At 38.8% G+C, this 15,412-nt stretch overlaps 1 long non-coding RNA gene across 1 annotated transcript; it reads left to right on the forward strand.

The window, feature by feature from the left end:
- Positions 1–1,353: 1,353 nt before the first annotated feature.
- Positions 1,354–15,412, forward strand: LOC134284312 (uncharacterized). The gene is made up of 2 exons (XR_009995752.1): positions 1,354–1,591; positions 12,434–15,412. It is a non-coding gene; the product is annotated as an uncharacterized LOC134284312 (long non-coding RNA).

Below are 15,412 nucleotides of genomic sequence, written 5' to 3' on the forward strand. Positions count from 1 at the left end.
TTGTTAGGCTCCTTTTTTTACATTACCTGAACCTATTTTATTATTATTTTTTTTTCTTCAAATGCTCTATTTCTACAATAAACAACATAGTTATCCAAAGTTTTGCTCAAACAGCATCAAATTAGGCAAGAAATCATAATACCCACGCTTTTTGCACCATTTCTTTGCTGAAACGGACAAACATTCAGCTCATACTACACATCCTAGTATGTACTACACCGGACGTGCCCCATTCGTCGGTTAAGTGCCCCACACAATGCATACGTTTGCGTGTGCGTGGCAGTAGTTTGACACATTTCCCATGGGAGAACTGTCAAAAAACGCAAACCTCAACGGAACGGACGCTATGTGTTCCAGGCTTTAAATTATTTCGGGGAAATTGGGTTGTTTAGTGAATTAAATATTCCCTTTTTCTTTAGCCTAATCGAAAGAGCTCATTTTTCTGAGTATAACGTGATTTTATTGCGTTCCGATTCCTTTGTTTTGATGGTTAAATAAACAAAAAAGTTTTAATTTCCGTGGATAGAATGACAGTTCAATCGATAAAGTGACAGTTCGCCCCGAACAAACAAAAATCCCCATACAAACTTAAAATGAATTTAAAAAATAGTTCCCGGGCTCCTAAAATGATGAAATTTTGGATTTCGACTATTTTTTGGACGGAGATTCCGATTATGCAATAATCTAGATACCCCTAAAGAACCCAATTCCCATCTGACAAAACATTTAAGGTTGGAAGATTTTAATCAGAACCGTTGTTGTTGAAATTGGAAATGTACTGTACTGCCCATAACTGCATAACAGTCACATTCGACAAAAGTAGGCATTGTACAAAATGGAGTTTAAAGTTTGCAACATGCGCTAGTATGGAGACGATACGAAATTTCAAAAATGTGTCAATAACTTAAAATTCATCCTTTTGCAAAGAAATTTTCTACAGCTCTTCTTGTATGCTGGACGAATAGTTAAAAAAAATAATAAGACCAACATTGATTGATATTACGCTTTGACACCAGTGTGTATTTCCAGTGTGACTGTTATGCGATTACATTCATTAATTTTAGTCAATGAGACAAAACGACTTGGTATTTGTTTCACATTTTGCAGAACAAACTTAAAAAGTTCATTTGGGTGGATGAAAGTACTGATGATTGGGTGATGATCCCCGGTATTAACTCAATATTGGCAAAAAATGCAAATGTTACAATTATGCAGTTATGGGCAGTGTACTGTAGCAAAAAAAAAAAGGTTGAAAGTATTCCCACCATTTTTAATGATCCTGGCCGAAAGGGTGAGACGTCGCCCCGGATTTTCTTGTTTGTCGCGCGCAGTTGACTTTTTGTAGCATCGACACCATCGCCAGCATCGCGTTCTTGTCCGCTTGTTCCGCACGCAATCCGTGAATAATTCGGTTTGAGTGAGTTCCGTTTTTCCGTGTTTTCTGGGACCGGTCGTTCTTTAGTGGTTTGATAAGTGTGCTTATTGAAAAACAAGAAATAGCGTTTCCGGCTTGGAATAGCTATTTAGCCGCAGAAGGAGTACCGAACAGCGAATCTTTGCATCTTCAGACGTGCCGTGCAGAAAGCAGAAGGTTAGTTTTTATTGTTTTTATGAGCGCTTGCACGCTGACGTCATCACTGTCTCCTTCTCTTTCTTTCCTTCGGCGTCGGTCCATAAAGCCGTCCTTGCCCTCAAAAAAAATTTGAGGGCAATGTTTACAAATCGTATGAGAATTCGATGAGGTTAGGTTTTTGATGCAAGCCTCTATTCAATCCTTAAAAACTATAGTCCTATAGGACCTGAAAATACCGACTTCAAATAGAGCTTGCTGACGTTTATTCACCTCTCTCTTTCAAGCATGCAGGCGGGATAGGATTTGTTTTCATCGGGAAACCTTTCCTGATGATAACAAATCCTATTCCGCTTGCATGTTTGAAAGAGAAAGATGAATAAACGTCAGCAAGCTCTATAGAAGGGTATCCTGGGTTATCCCCAAGTTTTCGCTGGATCAAAGGAAAAGCGGAATGTTGATAGAATCGCTTGCTTCTCCATGCAAAAAAACTGACCGTAGCTGTTATCGAGCAGATCCAGCTACAGGGGAGAGTGGTTAAAAATGAACATCTATAAATATTTCCATAAACATTTTAAACAATCTGCTAATCTGCTCAAATAATTGTCAAATTTTCCGATAAATCAACTTATACGTACTACCCGGTTCATTATGCAAATTAATTGCATTATGAAGAAGAGTTGCATAATGTTTATTATGCAAATTAATTGCATTATGAAGAAGAATTGCATAATGTTTATTATGCAACTCATTTGGGTTGCATAATGAATAACATGCAACTTAAAAATGAATAATAACTATTGTATAATGAAAAAATCGCTTAAAAACTCGATTCATCTTTTATGCAATTCAGTATCATAATTTCCATTTATATATAAAGATATTACAGACCTTCTGGTCTTATAAAAAAAACATTTATTAATCACTTGAACTTACATTGATTCGAATTACATCTAACACACTGTACTCTTAACACTGAACTGGACTGTCCTACTGACTGGTCCCTGTCTTTATTCCTTATAATTGCTGACCGGGCATTCTGGGTGTATGTCGCTGGGTCAGCATGGTGCAAAGTCCGAGCGCGTGGTGATACTGCTGATGTGGATGTGGTTATTCATATAACTCCTCCGGGGGTGAAAAAAGGGTCGTCCTCGGCCTGTAAGTCACTGATGCTGGTTGTTTCCTGGGTTTCCAGCTTCTATTGATGATGATTGCTGATTGATGAGCTCTGCTGTGTGGTTGGTTTTTGGTTTCCGCTTTGGGGACGATTGTTTGATTTTGATGACTATCTTTTTTCTGCGAAGACATAGGATGGCGATGATTATAAATGTTGCTAAAGTTGACGATATTCCTCCGAAGATACTGAATATCCAGGTGTTGTTTCTGTACTGTTTAAATTGGATGTGTTCGATTTTCCTTCGGTTTTCGAACATTTGGCTCGTGATAAATGATAAGTTGTGCTGTTGTAAAACTGATCTGTTTAAGTCCTGGGAAAGCTCCGAAAATTTCAGGTGTGTTGACTGTTAATTCACTGTTAGTGAAGGTAGTGTTTTTTATCCAGATGCTACAATTGGAGAAAGAGATCAGGAAATTTCCATCCAGTGTCCTGTTATCTGGGCCACAGTTTGAAGTGAGGGTTGTTGGTTCCACCTCACTTATTAGAATTTTATCTTCCGATATCATATGTGTGAAACCATTGTATTGAACAAGTATATTGCAGTGACTTTGTTTGCCAAAAAACAGTGATTTAACACATCCTTGTTCCATGGTTTTGATGAATGGGTAGCGTTGAATGAAATCATTTGGCTTTTCTGTTGAAAAGATGTCTTGTCCGGATTTTATGATATGAGAAGGAATTCCGGTAATTATTGTATTGTTGACTAATAGTGGGGTGATTTGGAAAACTTCTGCTTTTGTATCTAATTTTGGTATCCGTAGTATGTATAGCAACATTTCCTGTTTGACTGCGATTTTCGATTCCACGAAATCTAACGCTTCCTCTGGAAATTGTGTCGTTATTCCTTGCTCGTTAATTATTGATTCAATTGCGAAGATCTCCTTTAGCGATAGCAGTTTGCTATTTGCGAGCGATAGTCTGGATTTTAAGATGGTGTCCTCTATGTCTCTCAGGATATTGAAAGTTGTGTCCATGTAAGCTAGCAGGTTCAGAGCGTCTATCTCCTGAAGCAAAATTTGGTTTAGTACGTCGTTTTTCTGGATTATTTCATTTACGGTCCTGGTTATGTCCTGGATGCGTTCATTGATTCTCGTGTTGATCTGGATCTGTTGGTTATTGTCATTTATTAGCTCGTTCAAGGTACCATTGATGAGTTTGAGGTCGTCTGCGTCCGGCGTGCCAGCTATCCACTTGAATGCCGTTCCGATCGCATCATATCTTCTAACTCTTCTACTTCTGAGTGGTTTTATTTGATAAAACGTATCGAGTAAATTCCTACTTCTTCTTATGACCAGTTCAGAGATGGGAATTTTAGGATCAAGATTTTTAGTTATCATGTGAAAATTGTGTATGTTCTCTTCTATGTTCGTAAGATTTATGGGATGGACTATTATTGTAGTACCGGTCTGAATTCCGCAGTTTCCTAATTTCATCAGTAGTACTGGATCTGTGTGAAGATTCCTTATTTCCATTTTGGATTCGGCAAGTAGTAAGATGGCCAGGAAATAGATGATAATCTGTAATATGTAGTTTACGTTTTCTTTATTCGTTTAATTTTGTTTTTATTTCTTTTAATGCTTCTTTCTGAATGTTTTATGTTTTACATCGTGGGTTTTAGTTTCTTTGGCTCGTGGTTCTTGTTTCGTTCTGATATTTGGAATAACGTAGACCGTCTGATTTTCTTCAAATACGGGTGGATCTTCCTTATCGCCATTTTGTTTTCTTAACTTTATTTGGGCTTTATACATGTTTATTCTTGCATCGGTAAATAGTTTATTTGCCTTCTCGACAATATCAATTGGGTTTGTGTTATTGTTATTGTTAAAAAGCAGTTCATTGGGAGTGAAAGAAGTGGCAGAGTGAACAGAGTTATTATACAATGCAACTGATAGTTTAATCATTGATTTTGTGCCTAAATTATCGAATTTATGTTTATTACTGTTAAAAATTTCAATTATAGTCGAGTGGGCCCTTTCAATCTGACCGTTAGCTTCTGACGAAGAAGCATAAGCTAAAGAAGATCCAGCTTGATTGACAAAATTTCTAAATTGTATTGATTGGAACGTCGTTTCGTGGTCTGTTACGATTAATTTTGGGATGCCAAAGGATACAAAGTATTTAGTTAATGCCTTTTGAACGTCGGTAAGGTTTTTTGTTTTCATGTTATACAATTGGAGGTGCTTAGTAAATGAATCTATAAGGGAAAGAAAGTTACAGGAATCCATTATAAAAATGTCCATATGGACGCGTTCCATCGGTTTTTCCGTTATCGGACGGGGGGATATTTTTATATTGTACGGCTTACGCTCGTACTTATGTTTGTTACAAACGCGGCAAGAGTTGATTAGCATATTTATGAGTTTGCTCATCTTGGGGAAATAGTAGGATCTTTTTAATTGAGAGTTTACTTCCGTTATTCCTCGATGGGCTCGTTCATGTTCATTAATAATTAATTGATTCTGTCTTTCTTCGTTTTGTACATCTTCAACGAGTTTAGTTGTAAAGACGAAGTGACCTTTCGCATCAAAGTGTTCTTTAAATACTTCTTGTATGATAAGCATAATGGGGTCTGGGGCGAGAATGGCGGTTTGCTTACCATTGTGGTGAACTTTCAAAAAGTTTGTTATATCTTCTTTGGAAAAATTGGGTTGTGCCACGATCGTCCGTCGATGATTTTGGAAGAGGGTTTCCTTTATGGTTGTGGTTATTCCAGATGTCCGAAAAATCAGTTGGTTTTTGAAATGGTTGATGGGGCGATCTACAAAGTGTATATAAAAATCATTAGAATCATCTCCACTGTGTATTGTTTCGTTGTCTGCGGATGGTTCTTCCATGTTAGAATTTCTCTCCTGGTTTGTACCTGAAATGGAAGGATTTGTATCAATTATAATTTCATTTTTGTTGACCTCCAATGGGCGTCGGCTTAATGCGTCGGCAACTACGTTGGCTCGTCCTTCTTTATATTTTATGTCATAGTCAAAGGTTTCTAGATCTAATCTCCATCTAAGAATTTTTGGATTTTTATCTGAAGTTTTAATGAACGTAAGGGGTTTGTGATCGGTGACTAAGGTAAATTTTGCGCCGTGAAGATAGTTTTTGAATTTTTGGGTAGCCCATTTAATAGCTAATGCCTCTTTTTCGTTTGTGGCATACCGTGATTCCGTTTCTGACAATGTTCTGGATCCAAAAGCGATAGGCCTCTCAATGCCTTCTTGCATTTGGGACAGAACTGCGCCTAATGCGAAATCTGACGCATCTGTTGTTAATATAAACGGTTTATCATATTGCGGATAAGCTAATACTTGATCCGTAGATATGATTTGCTTCAAAGTGTTGAATGCGTTCAAATAATTCTGGTCCTGAAGGTTTAATGGTATGTCTTTTTTTAAATATTTTGTCATGGGTTTTGTAATTTTCGAAAAATCTCTGATGAACCGACGATAATATCCAGCTAGTCCTAGGAATTGCTTAATCTGAGTATCAGTTTTGGGGATTGGCCATTTAAGAATCTTTTCAATTTTGTCGGGGTTTGGTTTAACACCATCTTCAGAGATGATGTGACCTAGGAATTCCGTTTCCTTCTTTAAAAATTCGCACTTGTCGAGTTGTATTTTTAAATTAAACTGTGATAGTCTTTTCAAAATTAGAATGAGATTTTGCAAGTGTTCTTTCAGGTTCCGTCCGATGATAACAATATCATCGAGGTACACATAACAAATGGTGCCGATATAGTCCTTAAGAATATTATTCATAGCCCTCTGGAAGGTGGCTGGGGCGTTTTTCAGGCCAAACGGCATCCGAGTAAACTCGAAGTGGCCCTTGTCTGTAGAAAACGCGGTTTTCTCTCTGTGCTTCGGATCCATCTCAATTTGATGAAATCCGGATTTAAGGTCTAGTGTGGTAAAATAGACAGATTTTCCAAGATGATCAAGTATATCCTCTATTTGAGGCATTGGATATTTATCGTCTATAGTTTTATCATTTAATTTCCTATAGTCGATAACTACTCGTACTTTACGTTTTCCCGAAGCATCTGTTTTTTTTGGTACAACCCAAATCGGAGAAGAATATGGGCTGGATGAATGGGTGATGATACCATTATCAAGCATTTCTTGAATCTGGTCTTCAACATCTTTCCGGTAATGGTGGGGATAGCGGTAGCTTTTGGTATAAACAGGGGCATCATTATTGGTTATTATTTTGTGTTTTATAGCGGTAGTGGATGATAGTTTTTCGTTTTTTTGTAATAAAACTTGTTGATTATTGTAAATCAGATTTATTAATTCCGACTTTTCTAATGGAGATAGGTGTTCAGTTCTAATAACGCTGCGTATTTCATCGATACTAAGTTTTTCCTTTGATTCAATAGGGATGGGGTCGATGGTTTCGTAGTTGTTAATTGTGACTTTGAGACATGGGAGTTTTGGGGGTTCCTTTTCTGTAGAAATAATATTAATGGTGGTTTTTAAGTTGTCTGCCTTGTATAATCCTGGCTCGATAACTGAGTTTTCATTCAATTTCTGGAATTCCGGGACAAACCAGTCTCCGTTATTAAGTGTATCCAAAGTGACTGTGTGGTGATATATAGGGGCTTTTGAAAGAAAGTATTTTAAGAATTTTACTTTTTCTCCGTTTAGTCGTAGCGTTTCGGATCTAAAATTAAGTTTTGCTTTGAATCTGGCTAGAGATTCGGCACCTAATATGCCGTCGAAAAATTCGTGAAATTTATATTCATAAAATGACAGCGGGGGAAGGTTTTTGAAAATCTTTAATTTGCCTTTGTTCTTTATTGTTTGGTTTCCATTGACATTCCTAATAGAGGTGTTTATGGGTCTCGTTTGTGTTAGAAATCCTGGGGAGATAATGTTTTTATTAGCACCCGAGTCAATCAAGAGTTTTATTAACGTGTCTGTTTCTGGATGTTTGATTTCGAGATATGGCAAGAAGTTCATGTCTCGTTTTTGGACTCCGCATGTACTTGAAAATTTACGGAAATTTCTTCCGGTGCTTCGTCTTCGGACTCAGAGCTATCAAGTTCATGATTGTTAATTAGCCTTCTATTAAGAGTCAAACGACTTTTAGTAGATTCGGTTTCCATCGGGGTTGATGATGTTGTTGGTTTCTGGTTGTTTTTATAATCCGTTTTCTCTTCAGTAATGTTGTTATGCGAGTGAGGTTTCTCAAATCTCGAATTTTGTTTGAAATGTTTTGGGTGTTTAGGTGTTTCTGACATGTAGGAAGCTGTTAATTCCTTAGACTTAAATTTACATAAGAATGCGTATGCATCCTCAATATCGGTGGGTCTGGCTGCTTGCGCAAACCCAAAGTACGGTTCCTTAAGACCGGCAATAAAGGCGGCAAGGCCGTCTTCATCAATAAATGCGTTAATAGCCTGCCAATTGTCTTTGTATAATTGTTTCTGCTTTGCCAAATTTTTTATGCTCTGTATAATGTCTTTTGTTTTTTGGTGATATTTTTGTATTGATATGCCCTCCGACATTTTATTCTGCCAAAGCTGGCATTTGTATGTTGATAACTCCTGTCTGTCTCCGAGTGCGTTTGTTAAAATATCTTTAATAACGTCAAAATCATCTGGATTCCCGGCTAAGCATAAGATGTCCTTTGCTTTTCCGGCAATTTTGTTAGTCACGGCAGTGACGTACATTTTGAAAAGTGTATCGTTAACATGTGGTTTCAAAAGGTTTAATGTATTCTCCGCAGTTTGCAACCAAGCGGTTAACTGTTTGCGATTTCCTTCGAATACCGGGAGCGACTTAATAGGATCCGGTATTTTGAATAGATAGTCGAGGTTCGTTCTCGTTTGTTGCCCTGTGTGTGACTCGGTGGAAGGCAAAGGTGGAGCGGGAGGAGCACTAGTTGCGTTTCGAATGAGCGCGTCATATTCATTCTGTTTTGCATCAAGCCTGTTAATTGCTTGCATCATCGTATTAAGTTGTGCCGCAATTTGGTCTAAAGGGTTTTCCATTGCCATGTTGATTTGATCGAGCGAAATATGCAGATCTTTCAGTGGGACGTGCGCAAATTCAGCCGATTCGATTGAATCGTTATCGGAATCAGTGGTGGATTCAGAGGCTGACTGCACCTTGTTTTTATTTTTCAGTATATTCCTTGTAATGTGCAAGGCACTCTTGGCCCTGTTGGGAGTTTTAGGCATTAACTGAAATGTTTTTAGAAACTCACGTTCTCTAAGAACTCGTGATGTTTCTCAGAATAACAATTCTCTTGGAACTTTGCTAATTCTGTTTAGGAAGCAATTTCTCTAAGAACTTTTGCTATCCAGACGATAAATTAAATTGTTGCACGTGTTACCTCTCTCTAAGAACGGGTAACGTGTGTAATCAACTTTATTTTATCGCGATGAAATTAAACTTCCTCTAAGGACGGTTCAATTCCAATACGATAAATGAAAAATGGATAGTATTAATCGTGCCTCTCTAAGAACACACGGAGTAAATAAAATCGCAAGTTTCACTTACCTGTTACAATCGTGGGGGATCGCGGTTCACTGTTGTTGGTGTCGTGCGGTGAGGCCTCAACTCCTAGCACACTCTCGATGACGCTGGATGCTTTCACTATGTAAATTACTCGCGGACCTACTAGAATTTTGATTTACGAATCAAAATTTTTACACTGTTTTCTACACGCACTTTAAACAGCTACCGGACGGCTGCGCCAAAGATATTACAGACCTTCTGGTCTTATAAAAAAAACATTTATTAATCACTTGAACTTACATTGATTCGAATTACATCTAACACACTGTACTCTTAACACTGAACTGAACTGTCCTACTGACTGGTCCCTGTCTTTATTCCTTATAATTGCTGACCGGGCATTCTGGGTGTATGTCGCTGGGTCAGCATGGTGCAAAGTCCGAGCGCGTGGTGATACTGCTGATGTGGATGTGGTTATTCACATAACTATATATATACCGGTATAATAATTTCCGAACTTGTTCATTATGCAACTGAAATTAGTTGCGTAATGAAAAACAGTTGCATAATGTTCATTATGCAACTCATTTGAGTTGCTCTCATGCTCATGCTCAACTCGGCAAGCCTCGTTGGATAACGGTACGACTCGTGCTGAAAAAATCAACTTTTTACAACTCGTTACATAAATAATTATTATGCAATTCAGTATCATAATTTATATTTTATATAACTCATTTTGGTATCATAATGACCATTTTTTTCGAACTGGTTCATTATGCAACTGAAATGAGTTGCATAATGAAAAATAGTTGTATAATGTTCATAATGCAATTCATTTGAGTTGCGTTATGAACATTATGCAACTCATTTGGCTTGCATTATGAAAAAATCATTGCATAAAATTTTGTATGGAACTCGTTGCAAAACTCGATTTTTTTCAGCACTCTTCGTATTTATCCAACTCGGCAAGCCTCGTTGGATAACGGTACGACTCGTGCTGAAAAAATCAACTTTTTACAATTCGTTACATAAATAACTATTTTGCAACTCGATGCATAATAACTAGTACATATTGCTAAAGTTTGGCCAACGGACTTCGCGCAGACCTAGGATCTCACGCTTCGACATGCCCGTTTAGCCTGCTGGGCTAGGGTTAGTAAATTCCAAGTTCCAATTTTATTTGTGTTCTTTGTTTCGCGCTAAAAGTTGTTACTGGTAAATCAGTTCGTATATTTCACTTTAGGTTTCTGTAACGCTTGTTTCGAGCTTTTGAAACAGTAGGTAATAGAGCAATCCCAGCAGAAATTTCAGGAGAAATCCAAAGGGATTCCTGAAAAAAAAAAATCCAAGAGGTACCAACTCCTGGAGAAATACCACGAGAATTTTTGGAAGAATATGGATACAACCACTGGAGAAACCCCAGCAGGGCTTGCTTGAGCAGTTCCAGACGGAATTCCTGGAGAAATCACAGCAGAAATTCCTAGAAAAAACCCATCAGAAAATCCTGGAGAATTCGTAGGGGAGTTCGAAAATAAATTTCCGGATAAAGTCACTGGATGTATTTTTGGAGAAATTCTTGGACGATTCTCTGGAGCAGTATCTGTTAGAATCTCTAGAGAAATCCCTGTAGAAATCTTCAGAAGAATAATCTTCTTGGCGTAACATCCAGCTGGTACAAAGCCTGCTCTTCAGCTGAGTGTTCTATGAGAAATTTTACAGCTGCGAAATTTATCTGTCCAATGACCATTTTGCATTCGTATATCGTGTGGCAGCGCAGGTACAAAGATATTCCATGCCCAAGGAAGTCAAGGAAATTTCAATAGGATAGATCGGTGAAGTACTAGGTTTGTAATAATGAGGTGCATTTTAGTATGGTGAGAAGGTCAATTCTCCGTTTCTGCAATGAAATTGTGCAAAAAGCGTAGGCATTATGATTTCTTGCCTAATTTAATGCTGTTTGAGCAAAACTTTGGGCAACAGTGTTGTTGTTTTCTCCATTTCTTGCAACATAAACAACATAGTTATCCAAAGTTTTGCTCAAACAGCATCAAATTAGGCAAGGAATCATAATACCTACGCTTTTTGCACCATTTCATTGCAGAAACGGAGAATTGACCTTCTCACCATACTAAAATTCACCTCATTACTACAAATCTAGTACTACACCGAACGTGCCCCATTACCCCATTACCAAAACTTCCTGAACCGACAGGGAATCAAACCCCCGTCACCCTCAGTATGGTCTTACAAGAATACATGCGTTAAATACAATGCGTTAATGCGTTAATACAATACGTTAAACGCTTCGACAATCTTGGACGCAGTGGCTTAATTTCCCCAACAGCGGAGAAGGAAAAAATCTGTGCCCTCAACATCTGTAAACCTCTATTGACACAAATGATAATCTTATCCGAGTCAAACCAGATGGAGGATAACGTGTCTCTGGAACCGACCTTCTGATACTGTGGGCCCTAGCATCTTTACTGAATTTACTGATGTTTCTAAAAATGTTGTAGAAACAACCGTTTGTTGGGAATGGTGAAACGGGACGCCGTGTTATTTTTCCTATCTTGCCTCTCTTTCTAACAATTTGCCTCGCGATTTTGAAGATGGTAATCTCGAGTTCTATCGCACTGAAGATGCTGAAAAACAATCAGCATATGCACTCCAAGTGAGCATACATAGTGATAGGTTTTTGTTGCAAAATATGAAGTAGAATCTGAGATTACCATCTTAGTAGCAACAGAGCAATGGCGGATATTTCCCCGACCGTCCCGTCCGCCCTTAAGTGTAGAATTAGTGTTATATTAAAATACACATAAATAAAAACAAAAAAAACAAAGAGTTGGGAATGTATCTATATGCATCTTCTTTGTGGCTCTACTTAACCACTGAAACTTCAACTTAGTGTTCTTTGAGCACTTTCACAGTTATTAATTGACGGGCTTTCTTTGCCTGCTATTGCATGAATTTGGTTATTGAGGGGGGAGTACAAAGGATACACTATGCAAAGAAAAAAAGAAAAGTCCGATCTAAACGCCGTCTTCGAATTGGCGATTCAAAGCCTTCTCCACAAGGCCAACTGAAGACCATGTTTGAAATAAATATTTTTCAAAGTTAATGAGCAACAAATGGTTTTGTTATTTAAAACCCGGCTTATATTTATTTTTTGTGGTAAATTCTACACACTGTGCCTAATTCCAGACATTCTACTCTCCTTTCTCTCGCTAGGATCCGTACGTCGCTTGGTTCAGTAGTACGACCAAGCGCTTCTTCATTCGAGTTCGAGTTTCATAACAGCATGGCGTATGACGGTTGGGATAATTCCGAAGCAAAGCTTATTAGCACTCGCCATAAGTTCTGCATGTTAGAATATTTCGGGGCGTTTCTTGAGCAAACTCACGGCTGCGATTCGGGTTCCAAAGTCATCGCTGCATACCGTGGTTTGCGTTGCCCAGCACCCTTTTGTCAATATCAGCGCTTCCCGGACACCTGCGAGTTCGTTGACCTAGACCATAATGCCATCCGTCCATGGTTGCAACAACTCATCGCCGCGTGTGAATCACCTGACAGGAATGCTACCATTGGATCCTATGGTCACGATGCAAAGCGATCATTCGACGTGTCCCTGCACAAGCTTAAGGACATTTATACATGTTCCATTCCGGGTACAGGGATTAAATATGGCATCTATGACCGCGCCACCTTCGAGACTAAGTATGGTCTCGTCTGGCAAGAGTAATAGGTTTCCAGCACCACCCGGCTATCCGTATGATATTCTATTTTCTTTTGTTTTTCTCCTTCCCTGAATTTCCTTGCGGCATTGTAGGCCGCCTTTATTATACAGGGTTATGTTTGTATTCATCAGAGTGGCACTACAAGAGTAATACAGTTTTCACATAAAGCTACCTGTACTCATTTAAAGATGACTTTGAAAAACGTCATTCTACACTTATCCGAATTGCACGCCCCTAGTACAACACTTCTTTCAGCATACCAGTGACCAATAGTGACCAGTGAAAAAGCAACAGTTCCAAATCGTCCATCGTCTAGTCCGCAAAGTCTGCTTCTCAGTTTTGTGTTCTATGAGCACTTCCACAGTTATTAACTGGGAGCTTCTTCTGGCAATGATCATTTTTGCATGTGAATATCGTGTGGCAGACATGAAGATACTCTATGCCCAAGGAAGTCTAGGAAATTTCCATTACGAAATGTTCCTGGACCACGTATGTGGCAACCCTAATCCCACCTAATGCATCTGACAGGAGCCAACATCTATCGTGTATCCACAATGGAATTTTTTGTGGATACACAAATGTTTACATAAAATATGTTGGATTCTTAAACATGGCGGCCTCGCACCCTGTTGTCCTGGACCGACACGTGTCAGAGTCACCACGTGTTTTTGTCGATGTTTCGAACATGTCCCCATGTTCGTTGTTCCTTTCCACCACTCTAATTATGGTTTATAATAATCCGATTGTTTCTTGTATTCGCGCGTTCAATGTTGTTTCTGAAGAATTCGACTTCGATATGCCCAAAAGGGTTTTTTTTTTTAAATCGAATAAGAAGAATTGTTTAGTTTTAAATAGTTGTAAATTAGTATTAAGTAGTTCAGTCTGTACGATTTTTTTAAACGGTGAATAATAATAATAATAACATATATCGGTGAAAATGCAGGGTTCTAGTCATCATCAAGGTTGTGTTACGTTTGTAATTATTTGTGAACATTTTGTTAGTAGTTTTATATGTTACTAGCTGTCCCGGCAAACGTCGTAATGCCTGCCTACTGTGTTTTTTTGACATACAACTCCATAGGGACGTCCCCGGCGAAGTCATCTGTATGGGAGCCCCTCGTTCCAGAGACCGACCGGAGAGGTCTCGCACCAAGCTATAAGAACCTTCATCGGCCTCAAATATACCCGCATACAAAATTTCACACCGATCGGTTCAGTGATTTCCGATTGCATAGTGGTCAGATGGACAGACAGACAGAAATTCATTTTTATATATATAGATATCCGTATGAGTGAATCTGTCCTTGACCCTTAATTAGCGTTTGTAGTGCTGCGGCCAATGCGGGAAATGATTATTCACAAGACTTGTGAACCGTCCCCTACCACGGATATCATACGGTGTAGGCGATCTCGTATTAAAACCCGAATCGACGTGTCCTCTTAGGGGTTTCCAGTTGGCCTAATGGTTAAGGCTTTGGATCGCCAATCAGGAGACGGCGGGTTCGATTCCCGTTCCGGTCGGGAAAATTTTCTCCCTGGGTATAGTCTGCCGTAATTCTGCAAAGTGACGTAAGCGCCATTCAAAATTTCATTAATTTTTGGTATATTATACATAATATCTAGTGTAACTAGAAAAATAACTCTGTGGAATGCCTGCTGTATAATAATGCAAGATCTAGTCGTAATCTATCATCTATGGAAAGAAACTTAGAGGATGACCAAGAGTTTTGTGCACAATAACCAAAAAATGGCCCAAAACTAGCAATGTCGCTTACGTCACTTTGCAGAATTACGGCAGATAGTGTATCATTGTGCTTGCCTCACAATATACTAATTCATGCAACGGCTGGCAAAGAATGCCCTCCAATTAATAACTGTGGACGTACTCAAAGAACACTAAGTTAGAGAGAGGCAGGCCAAATTCCAGTGGGAACGTAGAGCCATACAGAAGAAGAAGAAGTACCCTCTTAGGATTAGAAATTTCTAGACCAAACCACAGATTGTTGGATGAGACGACAGCGAGGCCTGGTTACGAGCCTCTGGAATTCTCTCAAAGCAAATAATGGCAGCTAACGACATGTCCAGAAAATGTAAAACCGCTGAAGTCGAAATGAGTACTCTGGTTGAAGGTGGCAGGCCGGTCCGCTACAAAACAAGATTAGTTGCGAAGGGCTATCTCCAGAAGCAATCACCTGGAAATGACGTGCCGAATGCTTTTCTGCATGGTTCTCTCATAGAAACCATCTTGGATGTTGGAACGTGCACAACCGACGAACTTCTCAGAATAGGATAAATCCAGTTCGAAGCATGATCAATGCCTTATCTTATCGGTATGGTAGGGAGATCGCCAGAAATTGCTTGATCTCTCAGTGCGGTGAAAATTCAGGCAAGGAATCATTCAAGAAATGAGCAATCTTTCTTGAACCCTATTACGGAGCTAAGAAGAAACGTCAACGTCACCGGAATGGACAAG

This window comes from Aedes albopictus, chromosome 3 (genome assembly GCF_035046485.1).
Source record: "Aedes albopictus strain Foshan chromosome 3, AalbF5, whole genome shotgun sequence".
Taxonomy (NCBI): Eukaryota; Metazoa; Arthropoda; class Insecta; order Diptera; family Culicidae; genus Aedes; species Aedes albopictus.